Consider the following 20,282-nt stretch of genomic DNA (forward strand, 5'->3'; position numbering starts at 1 on the left):
GCCATATTCAGCAACTGTGCACCTGCCCCATAGCTGCTAATAATGCTTTCCTGCAGGACTCTAATCTGGAGAACCGGGTTTGATTCCCCACTACTCCGCTTGAAGCCAGCTGGGTGACCTTGGGTCAGTCACAGCTCTCATAGAGCTCTCTCAGCCCCATACACCTCACAGGGTGATTGTTGTAGGGATAATAATAATAACAATAATAACAATAAAAACGTACTTTGTAAACTACTGTGGGAGATATATAAATCAAATGTTATTATTTATTATAAATTATTTTATTTATTATATATCAATTAAATGTTGTTAAGATTGTTTTGCACACTATGGGTTCTTCAGCAGGCTGAGCCTTCGGGGGGAAACTCTACATTTGTACATGTTGCAACTTGCAGAATTTTTTTCATCTAGGGAATGATATAGGTTTTCTCAAAAATTAAATTCAAGTCCCATGAGACAGTGCAAAAATGTGTGTGTGTGTGTGAATATTCCCAGTCTTGCACAATTCAGCTACCTTTTTCATTAACAAGTGATGCAGAGTCAGGCAGACATAAGGAACAAGAAATGTCTAACATCTGTAAGTTACTGTGGAAGGTTTTTTTTTTTTTTTAAAAAAAATCACAGAATGTACCAATTGTGGAAGACAGGCAAAGAAGCAGTGACCGGGGGGAGGGGGGCGGACCTGTGAGACTGCTGAATAACATTGCATATGCACAACTGCTTTTTTAAAAAGCACAACTGAACACATCCAAGCTGCTCAAACCAAATCAAACAGCTTGTTGAATGTTCAGGCATGCTGTTCACAACTGGTGCACAGTCCTCGCGCTGACCTGGCAAGTGAGAAACCATCTTTATTATACATGTGATACACACATCGGTAGAACATTTATGTATTTGTTTTAAGCCTTTGGGTTCTCAGGGAGATAAACTCAAAGAACCGCTGCCCAGTAAAAATAGCATTTTAATCACCACCATCAGGCATCCTCCGACTTGGCCAAGTGTATCATTTCAAGCGAGCCCATTTGAAAAGATATGTTCCTTTTTTATTATTAATGCCACAGCAATCTGCAAAAAGCTCAGAAAATAATGTGTGCGAACAGTTGCTGCTGTGAAAATGCCGCAAAACTGAGCTAAATGATTGTTTTCTCTATGGCAGCCAGGGTTGTCCTGACTGTGGAGCCGGAGGGATACTGAAGTTGCAGGAGCGCCAGGCAAGTGTGACATTATGTCAATTACGAGCACTGCCCTGGTAATTGTCCTATGGGAAGGTTCCATTTGGCTGAAATGGTTTAAGGCACCCTGAGAAATGCAGGTTACAAACCTAGCAAACCATACTGCTGCACAGTAAACATCTTTGTATCCCTTTAGCCTTCAAGCCTCCACTCTGGCCAACTGCATTCATAGTGGTGTCTGTTGAAGGCTCACATCCATTTTTTATTATTGAGGGGGAGACTTGTAATGACTGCTAACTGGTGCGGCATAAAGTGATGCATATTTTATATTTCTACATTGATAGCAAATAAATGGGAATGACACTTAGCCTTTGTGACACATCCTGCCAAGCCAACTGTTCCAACCCACAATATCACAGTTGTTTCTTGCATACAGACGCTCAATGTTATCCTGAGCCAAAATGTGTCCCAGAGGAGTTCACTAATGAAGCACTCGTGGAGCATCTTGTGTAAATTCTGCTGCCACACATTTTATTCATGTTTAAATACTGTTGTTTGTGCTGCACAAACCTTGGAAAAACAACAACAACAAAATTTTTTTTGCTTAACTAGGAAGTACTTATTTCCAAAACTCTGTGGAAAATCTACAGAGATTGTGCCTACAAAATATACATCAATGACCATCTTATCCTTTTGGATAATTACTTACTATCCAAAGACCCCACATGCCCTGGCTTTCTATTCACCATTTGCCAAAGGTCCTGGATGACCTGTTAGGGGTCTGGGGTCCTGGATGACCTGTTAGGGGTCTCAGCCAACAACCTCCCACTTAAGGAGTGGATCTACAAGTCAGATGCCGTGATGGATCGGCTATCAATATTAAAATCTAAGGCAGCTCCTTGGTATAAACTAATCAAATTTGACCATTTAAGATCTCCCTACCTAGCCAGTATTTCTCATTACAACCTCAGAATGTTTTTCACTGCTCTGTGCTTTCAGATGATGCAGACAGCTCTTTTGGCAGGGTGTTATTCTCATGCCCCTATGGAACATCGCGCCTGCATTTGTGGATTACCTACAGAGGAGAACCTTCCCCACTACCTACTTTATTGTCCATTATATAGTGTACCCGGAGCTGAATTCTTGGCCAGAATCCTATCAGTGACAAACACATATTCTGAAATCGAGAAGATTGTGTTTTTGTTTTCTGACACTGATAATCATGTGTCCTATAGAGTCTCTCAGTTTGCACTCGCAGCCCAAAAGATAAGATCTAAGGTGGTGCTGAATGAGGCTGGAAAATCAATGGACTCTTTTGTAGTCTGGGAGGGCTCCTGAGTGCCCCATAAGTTGCCTCCATCCACAAACCATTCAGTAAATGTACTTCTCACCACTTGTCCGAGAAAGGTTTGCCATCTCTATTCTCTCCTCCTGATAATGGCCATGCCTTTTGCATTACTAAAGGCCAACAGACTCTCACCGTAATCAGCACCAACATCCAGCCCAGCAGCACCGTGACCCTGCAGTTTAATGATGACCTTGGTAGCACTTTCAACATCAAACAAGTCGATGTGTGTATCCTCCCTGCCAGTCACAATTAGACATGGGCACGAACAGAAAAAAAAAAGCAAACGTGGTGTTCGTTGTTCGTTGCCATCCATGAACAACAAACAACAAACACTGACGAACATGATCCTGTCATGAACATGTTTGTTGTTCATTGTTTGTGGGGGCCAGCAGGCTCTCCTCCAGCCATCAAGATCCCTACTACACCACTCCCAGAAACCCTACCTGAGCAGGCAGCAGGAAAGGTACCAATAATAAATAATAGCTTGGCCCCAGAGCCTGGCAGCAGCAATGGAACCTGAAGGGGTAGATCCCTATCCCACCACACACAAAGAAAATTCAAGCTCCAATGCACTCACTCTGTCTCTCTAACAGCAGCTGTCTCTCCCTGAAAGCCAGAGCTGGGAACCCCCCTCCCCCCTGATCTTTTCCTCTTGTAACAAATTTGGAGCTCCAGTTAACACTTGGAAGGAAGACCTGCCTATCAAGCTAAATTGGGCTTTGATTGCGGTTTCCAGGGCAACAGCAGGAGTTCAGACAATCCCTGCCTAAGTTGCCAAGGGAATTGATTGCAGGTGTCAGACTGTCTGGCTTGACGAACAGCAATGAACAGCAACGAACAAGGCTTGCAACGACCACCTGTTCATTTAGAATGGGGCCTCATGAACAGCTTGTTCACAAACAGCAGATTGGGCTGTTTGTGGGCTTTTTTTAGTTCGTAATCCTGTTCATGCCCATCTCTAGTCACAACACAAGCTCCTTGCTGCAAGGACAAGGGGCTAGAAGGTACTGTGGATTAGGTGGGCAATTTGTTGTATCTGGAAGATCCTCTTAAACTGGAGTGTCCCTTCCTTGTCCACTAACCTATACAGCATCAGCTTGCTAATACTGAAATTGATGATGAGAGAGGAGGTATCAGTGGCTTCTCAGCTGATCCAAGAATGGGTTGAGATACTGGTGATGAAGCTGCTCTCATTAACTACCAACTGTTTGGCCTTGGAAAAGTTTTCCTGCTGCAAGAGGGAAGATAAAATACTTTTAAAAAATGTATATCCTGTTTTTTCCACTGATTGGGGACCCAAAGTAGTTTTTTCTGTTGTTTCCTGCTCCTCCACTAAATCCTCACAACCACCTTGTGAGTAGGGCTGCCAACCTCTGGGTGGAGCCTGGATATCTCCCAGAATTACCAGTGATTTCCAGACAATAAAGATCAGTCCTCCTTAGGGTTGCCAATGTCACCTATCAGGTTTCGATGGAGTAGCAGGAGATTCAAACCCGATCATCCAGATCCTTGTGTGACACTCTAACCCCTATGCCACACTAGCTCTCTGTCTTTTCTTGCCTCATTCCCCCTCTGGCCAAGGGAATGAAACCAGAGGGGTAGCAGCCAAACCATTAGCACACTCAAGTTACATTTCACCTTTTCATCTGTTGAGATGTTCACCACATGGAGGCAGTGCTTTCTCATCACGATGAGATCATTGTTCCCTGGAAAGCTGGAAAGTGAAACACAACAGTGCAAGAGCAGCTGGATCTGGTATCTGCTCAGACACTTTCAACACTCTCTGTGGCCCAGATACAAATAATGGCATCTGGTAATGTAGAAAAAAAAATAACGTAATTGGAAAGCAACCAGAAAATTGACAATAACTTGGCTGTGGCCCTTCAGTATTCATGGCACCATCAGGGGTATAGGTACCAGCTGACATACAATAACAGTGCCACCCAGAAGGTAGCAGGCTAAGAGTTGTTCATTTTCATTGGCAAACTCACCCACATGCTGGTCAAGACAATAGCTGATGCCTGCAAAGACACAGTTCTCAGTTAGACTTAGAGTCTCTCTACACAAGACATCTGGCATGTGAAGAACACGTGTCGGGAAAAGCAATGTTAGCCACGAAGAGTAGTTTAAAAGACAGAGCCACTGGCATGGCAAAGGCTTTGCTATACACTGGAGCTGTGTGAAGGGGCTGTGAAATGCCAGAAGGGAAACTTCAGCCCATTATAACCTCTCCAGGTTCAAGCCCAGCCCTGGAAGGCACCTCCAGCCCATTTCCACTCCTCACTGCCGTTTGGTTACAATCCCACACAGTTTTAGACTGGAGAGTTGAAATTTACAGAGACTTTGGGGAGGCAAAGTTGAAATTGACAAACTCTCTGGGGAGCAATCTCTGCCAGCTCTGTCTTTTTAAACTATGCTTCCCTGCTAACATTGCGTCTCCCTATACTCAATTAACATGCACCGAGGCATCTCATGTAGAGAGATTCTTAGTGTAGTATACCAATCCATGTCACGATTGGCTTCTGGTACTGAAGTGAGGACAATACTACCAACAGGAGGGACTTTCTTCAGAGATAACTAGGTTCATTTGAGCCTGCTGCTGACAAGACCCTCATCACAAAAAAAAAAAAAAACAGCTAAATTACCAAACCAGATGGTCTAAGGATTTTAATGTAGATCAAGCAAGCTCCACATGGAAAAAGATATGGTCTTCTTATACCTTTATATCAAATACAATTGTAATGAAACTTCAGACCTATAAAATCATCCATAGGTGGTATCTAACCCCTAAAAAGTTATCATTGATTTCCTCCTCAACATCCCCTCTATGTTGGAAGAACTGTGGGCAAGAGGGCTCCTTCGCCCATCTCTGGTGGGAATGCCATCTCATCTCCACATTTTGGAAGGAAGTGCTTGCAGAAATCAAAATAATTACAGGCTATGAAATTCCATTAGACCCCCAAATAATCTTTCTGGATCAATGGGAGGATTTAGCAATCCCTAGACTCAGAAGGGAGCTCATTGCATCATTTTTTGTAGCCGTAAAAAGTGTTATAGCAACATTGTGGAAAGCAAATAAAATGTGGACACTTGAGAATCGGTTCGAAAACATATGGAACAACTTCATTCTCAAAAAAATAACAGCCGATTTATGCAGAGCTGAATACAAACTTCGCTGAAAAATGGCTTCCCTTTTTTACTTATATAGAAAAGAATAATGTTCAACCGAAAGCTAGAATTATACAATCAGTAACTAACTCTGGTTACTTCACCATATAGTCATTGTCATAGTTTGTTTTTAAATGCTCAAAACCTAGTTGAATTATTGTGTTGTTTATTATGTAAGTTCCTAATAATAAGTATTGTTACTACAACTGAATAGTTCTAAATTGTCTGTAAGTTCAGTTATATTTTGGATTGTTATTTGTTAATTTTTTTTTAAGAGCAGTGGTAACCATGGCCACTCTGTGCTGTTGGGTCATCATCAAAATTCTGATTGTGACATGTGACTGCTTTGGACAACAGTGCTGCTGTAGGTGTGAAAGCTGCTCTGTTGCAAGAGGGGCAGGAGCACTGGGCTAGGAGCTGATTTCACAGCTGCAGGTACTACATACAAAGCAAAGCAGTGTAGCTAGCATTTCCCTTGTCCTGCAGCTGGCTGTGCCTGTGAAACAGCAGGAGTTTTGGAGTGTGGTATGTGCTGAACCATACATCTATAGCTAACGCCTGCTTCCATGCTGGGGTCACGCTTCTCATTGTCACTGGCCTCTAAGGGCACTGTTGTGTGGTGCACATACAAACCTCTTCTGTTCTTGGGTGTCCTGAGTGCTGGTGTTCAGAAAGTCCCCCTTCCACCTCCCAGCACTTGTACCACAGCTAGCTCAGCCAAGCAGCATCATTTGTGACTTTGACAAACAATGAACCATTGTTCCCTCGGTATGTCAGTAAATGGTTTATGGGAAGTTGCCTGGGCTTTGTAACGATGGGACCAAATGGAGAGGTGTGTGCTTATGTTGTTATATTAATCAGTTGGCCTACTGGGGAGGTATTTTAAATGAGCAAAGAAGCTGGGACCTGTTTCAGATGGAAAGATCAACTCTTGTAAAGGGACATTACAGTGAAATAAATGAGGTAATTGGGGGAAAATATATATTTCCATAGATGAGATTCCCATTAGTAACATTAAGGCTACACATTAAGGCCTCATAGTCTGCGCTTGTTTTTTTAAGGCAATAAAAGAAAATTATACCATAGAAGTAAGGGGCCTGGAACTTTTATTTCATACATTTGATTTGTGAAGAAAAACTAAGCTTTCTCTTAATTACTTTGGCTGGACTGGTGGACTGCAACGCAGGCCAGTTTCAACATTCTTGCGCCCCGGCATTGCCAAAAATGTTAATGCTCATTTGCATCCAGATCATATTAGTCTTTTGAGAAATGTAGCTGTTTCCCAAAGAGTACATCCAGACCTTATAAAAGCAACTGACTCATACACCACGGTAGCATGCAGAAGTTTCTTGATCCATGCTTTCATATTAGTCATTTGCCAAAGTGTGCCAAGATAATTTCATTATCCTTAGAACTTGGAGAGATTGTATCGGCCAAACTGGAAGAAAGAAATAATTTGGTTGTCTCTATTCCCTGAAATAATCTGAGTAGTGGACATGCCAATGCATACACAATACATTCATATCCTCAGTTAATTTTAATGACTAAAGTAGAAATGAACCAAAACAGAATGTTGGCACTGATGGTTACATATTTGAGCTCTATAACTCATCTGTAATGTGCACATCTTCCTGGATGAAGACATTTGTGTGTGTGTGTGTGTGTGTGTGTGTGTGTGTGTGAGAGAGAGAGAGAGAGAGAGTGCGTGTGTGTGTGCACACATCTGTGTGCGCGCATGGGGGGCGGGATCCTTAGCCTGCCTTCATTCTAGAATGAATGAAACTTCTGACAACAAAAACTTTATTCAGACTGGCACAATGAATTTATTGCTGCCGCAAGTGAAATCATTATTTTTGCAGGTTTGCAGGGCGCCAGATCCTTAAGTCTAGCTGTGTATAAAGGAAAAGCTCTACATGTACTGAGACTGTGCTGCAGGAAATACACTAATGACATAATTAAAAGACTCCGGTGAGAACAAAATACTCACAAAGAAGGTTGCCCACTGTTCTCTGCGGGATACAGACCTCTGGCTTTATAATCCTCCTATCCTACTCTGCTGGGTATATGTTATTCTGCCCCATCTTGATAATGGGTAGGGGACTCCTAGTGGGGTATCCAGGTGTCAGAGTCTGTTTAACCTGAGTAACGCCATGTTTAACTATGTAGTGTTTAGTCTTCTTTCCCTCTAGGCCCCACCACCTGCACGGAGCTGATTCAATGGGAAAGGATACTGTCTTATCTGTCGTCTCGACCTTGGCCAGCTCTGAGAAGTTTTGCTGTGTGAACTCAAGGGGGGAGGCTGGGCTCAGGGAGTGTGAGATGTAACAACTTTCGTTCTGTAAGTCATTCCTAACAACGCTTTGCTCGGCCAGGACCTCTAATCCTGGAATATGTACATCTGGGCTTGAATGCTGTCTTTCACAATAAACCTTTTGAAATCAAAAGACCTTGTCTTCTTGCAGAAGGGAGTGAGACAGACTACCAGGTCTGGAATGCCATAGCCTGACACCAGGTAGGGGCTGCAGATCTCCTGGAATTACAACTGATCTCCAGACTACAGATATCATTTCCCTGGAGAAAATGGCTGCTTTGGGGGTTTTTTTGTTTTTTAAAAAAATATTTTTATTCAATTTTAGAACTGTAACAATAATCAAACAACAAACCAATATAATACATTGGAGAAAATGGCTGCTTTGGAGGATGAACTGTATGGTATTATACCCTGGTGAGGTCCCTCCATTGTCCAAAACCCAGTCTCTCCGGACTCCACTCCCACTTCCAAATCTCTAGGAATTTCTTTGAAAACCTAATAAAATTTATATTATATAGGAATTTTCCAACCTAGAGTTGGCAACTGTGATTGGACAATGGCTGTCATTGGACTATGCAACCATACCGGATACAGAGATTTAGGAGAATCACCTGTAATCACAAGACACTGTCTGATGAATCTCTGCCTGAGTCTCTGCTCTGGGCTTACCTTCTTCTAGTCTTATTCATTTCAAGAGTAAATACTCTTGAGTGAAATGTACTTCCAAATATAATTCTGAAATAAGTATGTCTTAATTATCAGAAGTTTGGAAGGGGTTGATGCATTCCCTTCACAGAACCGTTTTATGTATTTTTCTTATTTTGGCTTTTTTTGCGGCCAATCCAATTTGTAGCTACAGCCTAAATATTTTTGGCTTGGAAACTATTAATCTTGTTCCAATGAAAATGCTTGTGTAGAGAAAGGTACTCTGCAGCAGAGATCTATTTCATAGCGAACTTTTTCTAAAGATCTTAGCTATTTGTTCTTGAAAGTAACTTGAAATAAACAGATTGGATACTTTTTCCTCAGCAAATGTTTTGCCAAAGTGGTGGTGGTTGTGTGTGTAAACACGGGAATTTTGGAGTGTGGTATGTGCTGAACCTTGCATCTACAGCTAACACCTGGTACCATGCTGGGGTCATGCTTCTCATTGTCACTGGCCTCTAAGGGTACTGTTGTGTAGTGAGCACACAAACCTCTTCTGTTCTTGGGTGTCCCGAGTGCTGGGACACGGTTCACAGCTGGGACATGGTTCACATTTGGGTTACTGGCTACTCTTCATCACTATCATTTCTAGCATTGCCAACCCCCGGCGGGGCAGGGGATCTCCTTTCCCCACTTCTTGTTTCCCAGAACCGCTAAGTGGAATTAAGAAGACATTTTTTTTAAAAAAGGCTGTTGGGCTGATGGTCTGATGTCACTTCTGGGGAAAAAACAGAAATGACACCAATCCTCTCTAGGAATCACTGGAAACTCTATGGTAAAACTTAGAGAGGATTGCCATTGCTTCTGGGGGAAATTGGATGTGGTTTTGCCATAGAGTTTCCACTGATTCCTAGAGAAATATGACCTCACTTCTGGGTTTTTCTGGGAAGTGACATCATACTGTTGCCTATAACCATCCCCCAAGCCCCCCCATCTCTCACTGGTTGCCAAATCAAGCCATTCCCTTAAAATACTGCTTATTCTAGCATCCCACCCACCCCTACAATGTACCTGAATGTAAATATTTCATTTCTTTTTAAAAAGAGCCATATTTGGTTCCATGTCGAACTACATTTGGTTCTAGTGTCATAAGTTGCAGATTCCCAGTCTATGACCTGTCAGGAGGACAGCATGGAATATACGTTTGGTGCACCCATTTTGGACATCAACAAGCTGTAAAACTTGTAAGGGAGAGATAAACCATCCTCTGTCCTGCCTCTTATTTCTCTCAACAGACTTTCCTCCCTTCCTGTTTTTCACTCCCTCCCTCTTAAAAGCTTTTTCTCTCATACCAGTCCCCCCATTTTTCAATCCCTCCAGCCTCCCTCACCACTTTCTCTGCAGCTTTCTTCCAAGCTGCAGACAGGAGGGATTTGCCTAGGTCCATGCTCTACTGTCTCCGTTGCTAGGCAACTGCATAGTGCCAACTGTGATCTCATGAGCTTTCATGAGATCACAGTCAGCACTCTTTGTTTTGGGAGAATTTTAACATCTCTCATGTTTTTATTTATTTATTTTTGAGTTTCTCAGCAAAATGTGACAGGAGCAGATTTTCAGTAAAAATGTTCCCCCTGTGGGCTTATGGCCTTAGTTTGCACATTTTTCAATCCACATTTTTGGCATTGTTCAGAATTAGATAGCATTATAATTCTTGGCTTACTTTTGAGGAGTGGATGGAATATTTGATATGCTATGCTGACCAAATCATGAGTATCACAGTTACTATTCTGCTGATTAGGTGTCATACAAACAAAGCTGCTCACCTGCTCATGAATGCATAGTTCTGAAGTGACATCATCGCACCACCTTGGGAGCATACCTGACTATCCCCCGCCTTTCCCCCCGCCAGCCAGGTGAACAATTACAGGGGGTGGAGGGTTGGTGCAGGGGATCCTCCACTCCCACCAGGGGATTAGTAACCACACTTGTACCACATTTGAATCGAGAAAATCTCACGACAACTACATCTTGGGCTCTCAGGGCCATTAATGGACATACTCATATTTATCACCTGATTAGACACAGAGAGATAAGGCTGTTCTTTTTATCCTCTGAATTTTAAACTAGGTGTGAAGAATACCTGGCTTGAGTTACATGAAAAAATAATTGGAGGACCTGAATCTTAAGAAATAAATTTGGGGCCCTTCCTCTCTTACAGAACCGCCCTGAGCCCATCTGTAGGGAGGGCGAGGTATAAATCGAATAAAATCAATCAATCAATAAATAAACACTGTAACTGATTTGCAAATATGTACTAAACTTAGCTGAAAAGAGAGCATGCCTCACCTGATTGCCATTCTCGGCCTCCCTAAAGCTCAAAAGACCTGCTTGAAGAAATGCTGAATAACACCATATTTTGTCCCACTCTTTCTTTAAAGACTTAACTAAAAGTGCCTTCAAATAAACCTTGCTTGAAAAAAAAAGCAAATGCATTTGAGAAATCAATGGAGCTATAGGCTTTTAAGACATCAAAGTGTGAGGGCTTTTTATTTCCTTTTTTTTAAAAAAAAAATTAAGAACTCAGCATGTCTGCAAGTATTTTCTAGCATGCAACTAGGAGTGGCTTTTTGCCTTGTCTGTTACACTAACGCTAGTGATATAGCTTCACAAACGCAGTACTTTATTTCTTCCTTAATTCAACAAGGGTCAGACCTGCTCCTTTGACACAGTCTGACTGTCCTTAAAGCGCTCCTTTACTAGGATGCTTTAACAGCATCCAAAGAACATACATGAAAGGCTTTCTTAAACGCAGGTAGTCCTTCCATGAATCAAATAGATAAAATTCCATTACCATGCTCAAGTACCTGGACATGCTTATCACTGGTGATGGTGTACATGTGTGCATGAGAGGGGGAAAGGTTGATAACTGGACACTTTTACAAGGAATATCCACAAACGATGTGAGTATGCATTCCTCTGGATAAATAGTCTTTTAACATTATCCTTATACAAGCATTATTAAAGTTTCCCCTGCTCCAAACTTTCTGTACAGAGTAATGTAGTGGTTAGATTGTCTGAGTAAGATCTAAGGAATCCAGGTGTGAACTCCCAGTCTGCTTCAGAAGATCACAGGGTGATCTTGGATCAGTCTCTCGCAGTCTAATTTATTTAATAGGGCTGTTGTTGTGAGGAAAAACGGAGGAGGGGAGAACAATGTTGCAAGCTACTTTGGTTCCCTTTTGGGAAGAAAAGTGGGGTATAAATATCTAAATCTATAAATACTAATTCTCTACTGCTTTTATTTGTTAGGAACTATCTTGATTTCCAGCTCACTGATCTTGGCAACCTATCGCTTCAATGGGCTTATACTGGACAAACTCTACATAGGACTGAATAGTAGAGATGGGCACGAACAGCAATACAAAAAAAAAAAGCCACGAACAGTCCAATCTGCTGTTCACGAACAATCTGTTCATGAGGTCCCATTCTATACGAACAGGTGGTCGTTGCAAGCCTCGTTCGTTGCTGTTCGTTGTTATTCATCAAGCCAGACAATCTGGCACCTGCAATCAATTCCCTTGGCAACTTAGGCAGGGATTGTCTGAACTCTGTCTGAACTCCTGCTGTTGTCCTGGAAACCCCAATCTCAGCCCAATTTAGCTTGATAGGCAGGTCTTCCTTTCAAGTGTGGAGCTCCAAATTTGTTACAAGGGAACAAAGACCGGGGGGAGGGGGTTCCCAGCTCTGGCTTTGGAGAGGGAGAGACAGTTGCTGTTGGCATTTTGCTAGAGAGAGTACATTGGAGCTTGAATTTCCTTTGTGTGTGGTGGGATAGGGATCTACCTCTTCAAGTTTCTGGGCTGCTGCCAGGCTCTGGGCCAAGCTATTATTTATTATTGGTACCTTTCCTGGTGCCTGCTCAGGTCAGGTTTCTGGGAGTGGTGCAGTACGGATCTTGGCTTGGTTGATGGCTGAAGAAGAGCCTGCTGGCCCCCACAAACAGCCAACCATGAACACGTTCATGAACAGAGCCATGTTTGTGGTTGTTCGTGAGTCCCTGTTCATGGATGGCAACGAACAACTAATGCACATCAGTGTAAATGCATCTGCATGAATATTGAGGTACAATTCAGCTGCATGACCTGCCATTTTTTACCTTCTAGCCACTAACATTCATTTTGAGCAATCAATCATACATTGTGAATTTCAAGTATATCTTTAACCAAAGGAACACGTATCGTCTCCACTTTTAAGTCAGACCATTGTTGATTAAACTAACACAGCATATATGAGGCAGAGATGAACTGAGGTATATTAGGGCCTAACTACAGTTACATTCTCCTCAGATCTGTTATGAAAGAATAAATGTGCCTACCTATGTGCTTACCTGTGGGGATGGGGGCAATTAAATTTTAAAACTACATCCAAGCAGAGAAAAAACAAAGATATGGTGATCTACAATCTATAACCCAACTAAACTGACAGTGTACTTCTAAGCAGAGTTACTCCAGTCTAAGCCCACTGAAATCAATGGACTTAGACTGGAGTAACTCTATTTAGGAGCATATTGTCAACCTCAGCTTCAATTTGCCATTTGGCCAAGCTGTCAAGCACTGTAAAGGATCATTTCAAATTTTCCTTCTTGGTGCACAAATCTCTATTATCCCACATGGTGTAATGGTTGGAGTGTTGGTAGGACCTGGGACACTCGGGTTCAAATTCTCACACTGTCACGGAAGTTTGCTGGGTAACCTTGGACCAGTCACACTGCCTCTCTGCCTAACCTACTGTTCTGGATGACTCTGGTCAGGCCTGCATCAGATATAGGCAAGCACGTAAGAAGCCCTGAGTGTCTAGTTAGCTTTCCTGTATCAAATCATTTAACTCTTGGCAAGAAGTACACCACAGATAATGTTTGAAGCTTGTTACTGGATTTTGTACACTAGTAAGACAGTTATGGAGTCTCTGCTCCCATTTTAAGCCATTATTACAAAATAATTATTCAGTATTCTTGATATCAGCTCAATAGAAAATCATACCATCTATTATAACTGCATAGATCATTAAAGGAGAGCAATTACATTAATCCAATACCGTATCTTACCCAAAGATACAAAGGTCACAGGCAAGGAGCCCCTCCAAAGAAGAAGCTCATGATTAATTTAGCTTGCCATGTTTACATGGTTTCAGAACCTTTTCTTAACAATAGCTGCTTCAGAGACTCACATTCTTGGCTAACTTATTATTTTTAGGATTTCATATAGCAAACAACAGTATCCATATTTGAAACATCTTATTGAAACATGTAACAATAGCTAGTTCATTCTTGCTACTTTTTGTATTTACAAAGTCTATGTAGAATTCGTGATTGTAAGTTTCTCATACATCTGAATATCTTTTTGGCCCTCCAATAATGTTGCCAGCCTCTATGAAGCTAGACATTCCTGCCATTCTTAGATACTCCCTGCACCTGGGCCTTGATACATTATCCTACATTAATATGAATTAGATGGCTAGTCTAATCTACATATGGCAATACAACTGCGTAACTCTGTTTTATGCCGCTCTCCAAGGTAGTTTTATTCTAGGCCCATTTAGGCCTATCTTGTTTTTTTTTCCTTTAAAGTTTTTTATTTTTCAATATCTAACATACAAAACTACAATAACAGTAACTACAAAAGACTACAATAGCACAAGGGAAGGAAAAGAAGGGAGAAAAAAGAGAAGGGGAAGGGGGGTGGGGAAAAAGGGAAGGTAGCCTACAAACACTAAACGCTACACTTCAATGCTTTCCCTTCATACTACCATAATAAGAAAATAGCTTAATAAAGTAATGACGGAGTGGTTGTTCATACAAATTACAAATTACAGTTCAAGTTAAATCTTTTTCCCTCTCCTGGGCCTTGGACGCAGTTCTCTCTGAGCAGCTACCACCGCAGCGCTCATTGCCTCCCCCCTCCCTTCAGGCTTCGGATCCTCTTCTTTTTGCTTGGTGTCTGGTCCAAATTCTGGATTTTTTTCCACAAAATCCCTTAGCTGATCTTCCGAATTAATCTTGTAAGCTTGATCTTTATAAGTAAACCCGATTCCTTCCGGGAGTAGCCATTTGTACTTTATGTCACATTCCTTCAAAAGAGCTACCAACTTCTTGTACTTAAATCTTCTCTTCCGAACTAAAAATGGAATGTCCTTCAATATCTTGACTTTATTTCCCAGAAAGTCCAACTCCACATTGTAAGAGTTATATAGGATACTGTCCCGGACCCTCCTAGATGAAAACTCAATAACAATCTCACGAGGCAGCTGCCGCTTCATTGCATATTTTGAAGATGCCCGACGGACTCCCAAAATGGCGCTTTTCACTTCTTGTTGCCCTCGCGGGTGTCGCTAAAAGTTCCGAGGCAAGATCCCACAAATCCTCGTTTTCCTCCTCTTTAACGTTCTGGAGACGCAAAATGGTCTGTGTTCGCTCCACTTGCAGTCCGATCAGCTGGTTTTCCACCAGCTTCAGCTCCCTGTTCGTTGCTCTCATAAGTGACGCACTTTCCCGGGCAGACTTCTCTGCCCCTCCCCGCTGCTTCTTTAATGGATTTCACATCGCTTTCAATTAAGCCCACCCTTTGATCTGTTTCATTCAGCTTGTCAACAAAGGGTTTTATGGCTTCCATAACCGCTCTTTTAACCAGTTCCTCAAGCGTCTCGCCCCTCTGCAAGGCTGCCGTAACTGACTTGCCAAGAGCAGGGCTCTGCTTTTTCACTGCCATTTGGGGGGGGACCGCCAGTCTTCCGAGACTCTACGAGGGGGGAAAAATCCGAGTCTTCTGACCTTCAGACCCCACCACTCCTCACATACGCTTGTAGTAACAGAAGGGATTCACTTACTTGCAGGCTTTCGCCTAATCCTGTTCCTTGCCATTTTCCATGGCCCGGCAGCACAGTAGGTGCCGCGCTCATCTGCCGGCCTCCATAGGGACAAACGGGCAATTTACCCCCTGCCTCGATCTGTCAGAGGGCTCTTCCCGCCGCGCCCCGGACTCAGACTCCCTGCCTGAGAGTCTGGGGGCTAACCTTTGCAGATCAGCCGCCCGGCCAGGCGGCTCAGCCACTTCTTCCTGGACCTGCCAAGAAGAGCGTCCGACATGGCCGCGAAAACGAAACCGAATCTTTTTAGGCCTATCTTGTTATGGGGCTGGATTATATATATATTAGATTCATATGCACCAGAAAGAGCATCAAAATGGTGGCCCATGTTGCATTTCGAAAATTACACTTGCATTGCAAACTAAGCCTTCTTACAGAGTTGCTGCTACTTTTTGCTGTTACTTTATCCTCCCATCTCTTTTTCTCTCTCTGTATATACTGAGAACATTTTTAATGATCCAGTGATTGACATATTTAAACACTCTTTTTTGAGCTAATCTCACTTCAGATTGTGTATATGAAAATGAGAAGTGGTGTGCATTGATTTTCATTTGTCTAAAAAAGGCATAATTCCCTACCCACCCCCTAAAGTGTATGCATAATTTTGTAGTTTATTGTGACTGCTGCATTTAAGAAACATACCTGGGTGATAACTTGCAAAGGCCTAGCTGTGTTGGTTTGTTACAGCACTTTGGGTCCCCACACCCCAAGACAAAATTCCTATAAATAAATAAAAAAATAGACGAAACCTGACTGGTGTTATAGGATTGAGACATTTTACATTTTATTTGATTAGGAGCTAGAACAAGTGATGAAGCCATAACATTCAAAGTAGTTGTCCTTCTAAAATCAACAGGACTTTTTAGGAAGTGGAGGCTTGCAGGATTACATCATTAATCAGTGAATGATCTGCCATAATGAAAACTTACTTAAAACAGACTTGCAGTGCAATCCTAAACAGAATTAAACAAGTCTGAGCCAATTAACATCAATGGGCTTAGATTGGAGTAACTCTTCCTAGGATTACACTGTGGGTCTACCAAATAGATCTAATTCTTGAGCGTTATTCTTTAAGGTTTTGTATAATGGATTTCAAAGCGCGTCACTCTGCTTAGGACTGCACCGTTACACACCAGTCAAAAACTGTACTTAGCAATATATTTCTTAATTGTCACTCATCTGTTCCCAAATATTTCAAATGATTAGACAAGCCATCAGGCCAATGGTCTTCAGCCTTTCCTGACCCAGGATCCAGAGAATTATGGGGCAGAAAAAGGAGGAGCCAGAGTTGTGAACTCACTGATGACAAGGCCAGGACATGACAGCAGAACAAGACAGCTGGGGATAGGAAACAACAAGCTGAGGGTGAAGCTATAAGTGACGAATGACACTTGAACGGCAAGTGTATTTCTCCCTGTTCACTTGCGCTCCACTCAATCCACTTGCCGTTCAAGTGTCATTTGTCATTTGTAGCTTGGCCCTGAGAAACAAGCTGAGTACCAAGTGGTTGTACCTTAGTAAGGAATAAGAGAATCCTGTCTACCACTGAGCAATGTCATCTTACTGTGTTGGTTTGCTACCAGGCCTACCAGATTGCCCACCATGGTAGGCATTTTCCTGGCTCCAGCCCCCACTGTAACTCTTTGATCTAGCCGGAGCAAAAATAGGAATTAGGTGGTGGTGGGAGGAAGGTGTCATGACACTCTAGGAATTCCTCGGATCTTTATGGTTTTTACCATTAAAAGTGGGGAATAGCGATAGTGCCATGAAAACACTTCTAGGTACAACCAGATGGGAAATTGTGATGTTGTGCTGCCTACCCATTTTGGTTCCTACTGGAGCAAAGAGGCCACCGGGGAGCCTTGTGTATTTCTCTCAGCATGCATTGCAAAGAGATCTTTATGGACACATATTAGCATCATCCAGTTTTTCCATAACACAGTAAAAATGGCAGTTCTAGAAAGGTTTCTGACCCAGCAGATAGGGATCCCATAAGCCAATTGGGGGTTCTGAACCAATGGATTTGAGACAATAGCCATAGCCAAGTGGAGTTTGACAGCATATTCTTTCTAGCCTGTAGATAAGATCACCAGGCTGTGCCTGGCAACTGATGCAATGGTTCGAGATAGAAACATGGGGTGGGTGTTGTTGTGTGTGCCTCTACTTCATTTCCAGGGAAAACCTGGAAGTGACATAGGGCAGCTCTAGGAATTCCCATGACTTATGGTAAAACCTTAGAATTTCCTGCAATTCCTAGCCTAGAGCTGCCCCACATCATTTCTGGATTTCCCTGGAAGTGGCATAGCAGTGCACACAACACTAAGTTTTTTAAAAAAAATTCTCCTGTCACCACTTGGACTGGTGGCAGCCAGGCCAGGAGGGCTGCCAACTAGAGTCTTCCAGCCACAGCATGAGGCCTGGTGTTCCTACTTGTAGAACACGTCTGTACAATCTGTGACCAACCTCAATGAATGTAGCCTGCTTCCTATGTATAGAGGGATGCAAGGTGCCCGTTTTTTCAGGTCCTCCCAAACATGAACAGTATTAAGTCCCTGCTAGGCTAATGGAAGAGTGTCATAGAATCCAACTTAGTGGAAAGGAGTCATGAGATCCAACCAATGAGGTTTGCTTCCTTGTAGGTTTAGAACTACAGCCTTGATGAGGAAACTTAGCATTTGTATAGAAAAATGTAGTATTTATATAAGACTTTTTAGTGTAAATACATTATCACTGTCACTTGTATCACAGTCCTATAACATAGGCTCGTGTTGCAGCCGAGTGCCTAAGAACATCTAGTGAGTTCATGGCAGATTTGAATCACCACCTCCAGCATTATAACTCATTCTCTTAGTCCCTATTCTACAGCTGTTCCTGTCTTCTACGGTTGCTCTGATGTGCTGGTTCAGTACATCAGAGGTCCACAGGTCTTAGTGGTCCACATCGTGCTCATATGAGCTGCACTGAGTGCTTTTCAGGAGACAGGGTATCTACCTTTCCACAGATTCCAAACTGTATTTTGTGCTGCACCAAATCATAGGAATTAAGACAGTATTGTCTGAATGTGAAATAAGAGACCTTTGCAGATAAAGGCTTGAACATGTATTTCACTATCTCATTAGCACACACTTTATACTCTCAGAGGAGACTGGATGCCTGAAAGAAAAACAAGCCAACTCTGTCCCATCTGAACAACTTTCCAGCTTGAGGAGATGCTTATTTACCACAACCACTGGATACTTGGCTTTTCCTAAAACTGCCTTGAAATCCATTTGTTCATATTGTCATGTTCTTTTCATAACCTATTGCCAGTAGGTCCTTATGAAACTCGAGGGCCAAGCTACACATGACGAATGACACTTGAATGGCAAGTGTATTTCTCCCTGTTCACTTGCCCTCCACTCAATCCACTTGCCGTTCAAGTGTCATTCGTCATGTGTAGCTTGGCCCCTAGTTGGTTCTAAAGCACCACGGACTCTTTAAAACAGGCCTATATACTCTACCATGATGAATATTGTCCACCGCCCACGTGTGGTGGTCCACCAGAGGTTCAACAAATTCCTTGGTTTTTAATGCTAAAAGAGGATCTTGTCAAGAACTTGGAAGAATACAGTACATTGTTGGTGAACTGGGTTTGGTGTGTGTCTAGAAGTGCACATATAATCCTATTTTGAGCATTTTTGTTCAGGCTCCTAAGATCTCTCTTTGACCTGCCACCCAGTTAATTAGTTGCACCTGTGTGCAGTTGCTTAGACAAGGTGGCCTTGACAGAAAGGGAGTCTTTGTTCCTGCACGTCCTCCTTCTCTGTCTTAGCCTAGCAACACTGGGCCAAGCTACACATGACGAATGACACTTGAACAGCAAGTGTATTTCTCCCTGTTCACTTGCCCCCCACTCAATCCACTTGCCGTTCAAGTGTCATTCGTCATGTGTAGCTTGGCCCACAGATAGTAAGTGACTTCTGATTGGCTGTCGCTGCTAGAAAAGTTGGCTCCTTGCTGCGCCCTAGATCTGGCTTCACTATCACTAGGATTTTGTTTGACCATCTTGCCTCGATCCTCTTGTATGAGCGTGTGAGAGACTTTGTGCCCCGTCAGGCCTGAAACAACCAGAGCTGCCTGGCATGGGTTTTGGACGGTGTTGTGAGTATGAGCACTCAAGCCTCTTCAGAGAAATGCAAGTTAGTAAGCTTATGTTTTTAATCAGATAGGTCTAGTAAAGAATAGACAGGTTGTTTGTTATTTTGTCTTTTGCTTGTTCCTTCAGAGTGGTTCCTGCAATCCTGCATATACTCTCATAAAGCTAATAAAGACCTATTATATATAAGTCTTGTGTCTTGAGTATCTGACTGACTGTGTGCAAGATCCCCCAGAGAAAAGAACCCGGAGACTCATGTGTCAGAATGACACTTGAACGGCAAGTGGATTGAGTGGAGGGCAAGTGAACAGGGAGAAATACACTTGCCATTCAAGTGTCATTCGTCATGTGTAGCTTGGCCCTCAGTTTTAAAAAAAAAAGGCTGTTCAACCTCCCAGGAGGGCTGCTAGCAGTCTGGGTGGCTTTGATCAGCGCTTGGAATAGTGGCCAAAGTGGGGGTTGAACCCGCTGGACAGAGTGGTATGTTAAAAGTTTGAAAGCTCTTGCTCTACCTTCTTCACATTTCTGGTCAGCCACGGAAACTTGCTTGCAACAGTAGCTGCATGCAATCCTGCATGTGCA

General features: G+C 42.7%; 1 pseudogene; it reads right to left on the bottom strand.

Annotated features, from left to right (window-relative positions):
* Positions 1-2,590: 2,590 nt before the first annotated feature.
* LOC129326188 (WD repeat-containing protein 13-like) overlaps positions 2,591-20,282 on the bottom strand; it is a 38,197-nt pseudogene continuing 20,505 nt past the window's right edge.

This window comes from Eublepharis macularius, chromosome 3, assembly GCF_028583425.1.
Source record: "Eublepharis macularius isolate TG4126 chromosome 3, MPM_Emac_v1.0, whole genome shotgun sequence".
In the NCBI taxonomy this organism is placed as follows: Eukaryota; Metazoa; Chordata; class Lepidosauria; order Squamata; family Eublepharidae; genus Eublepharis; species Eublepharis macularius.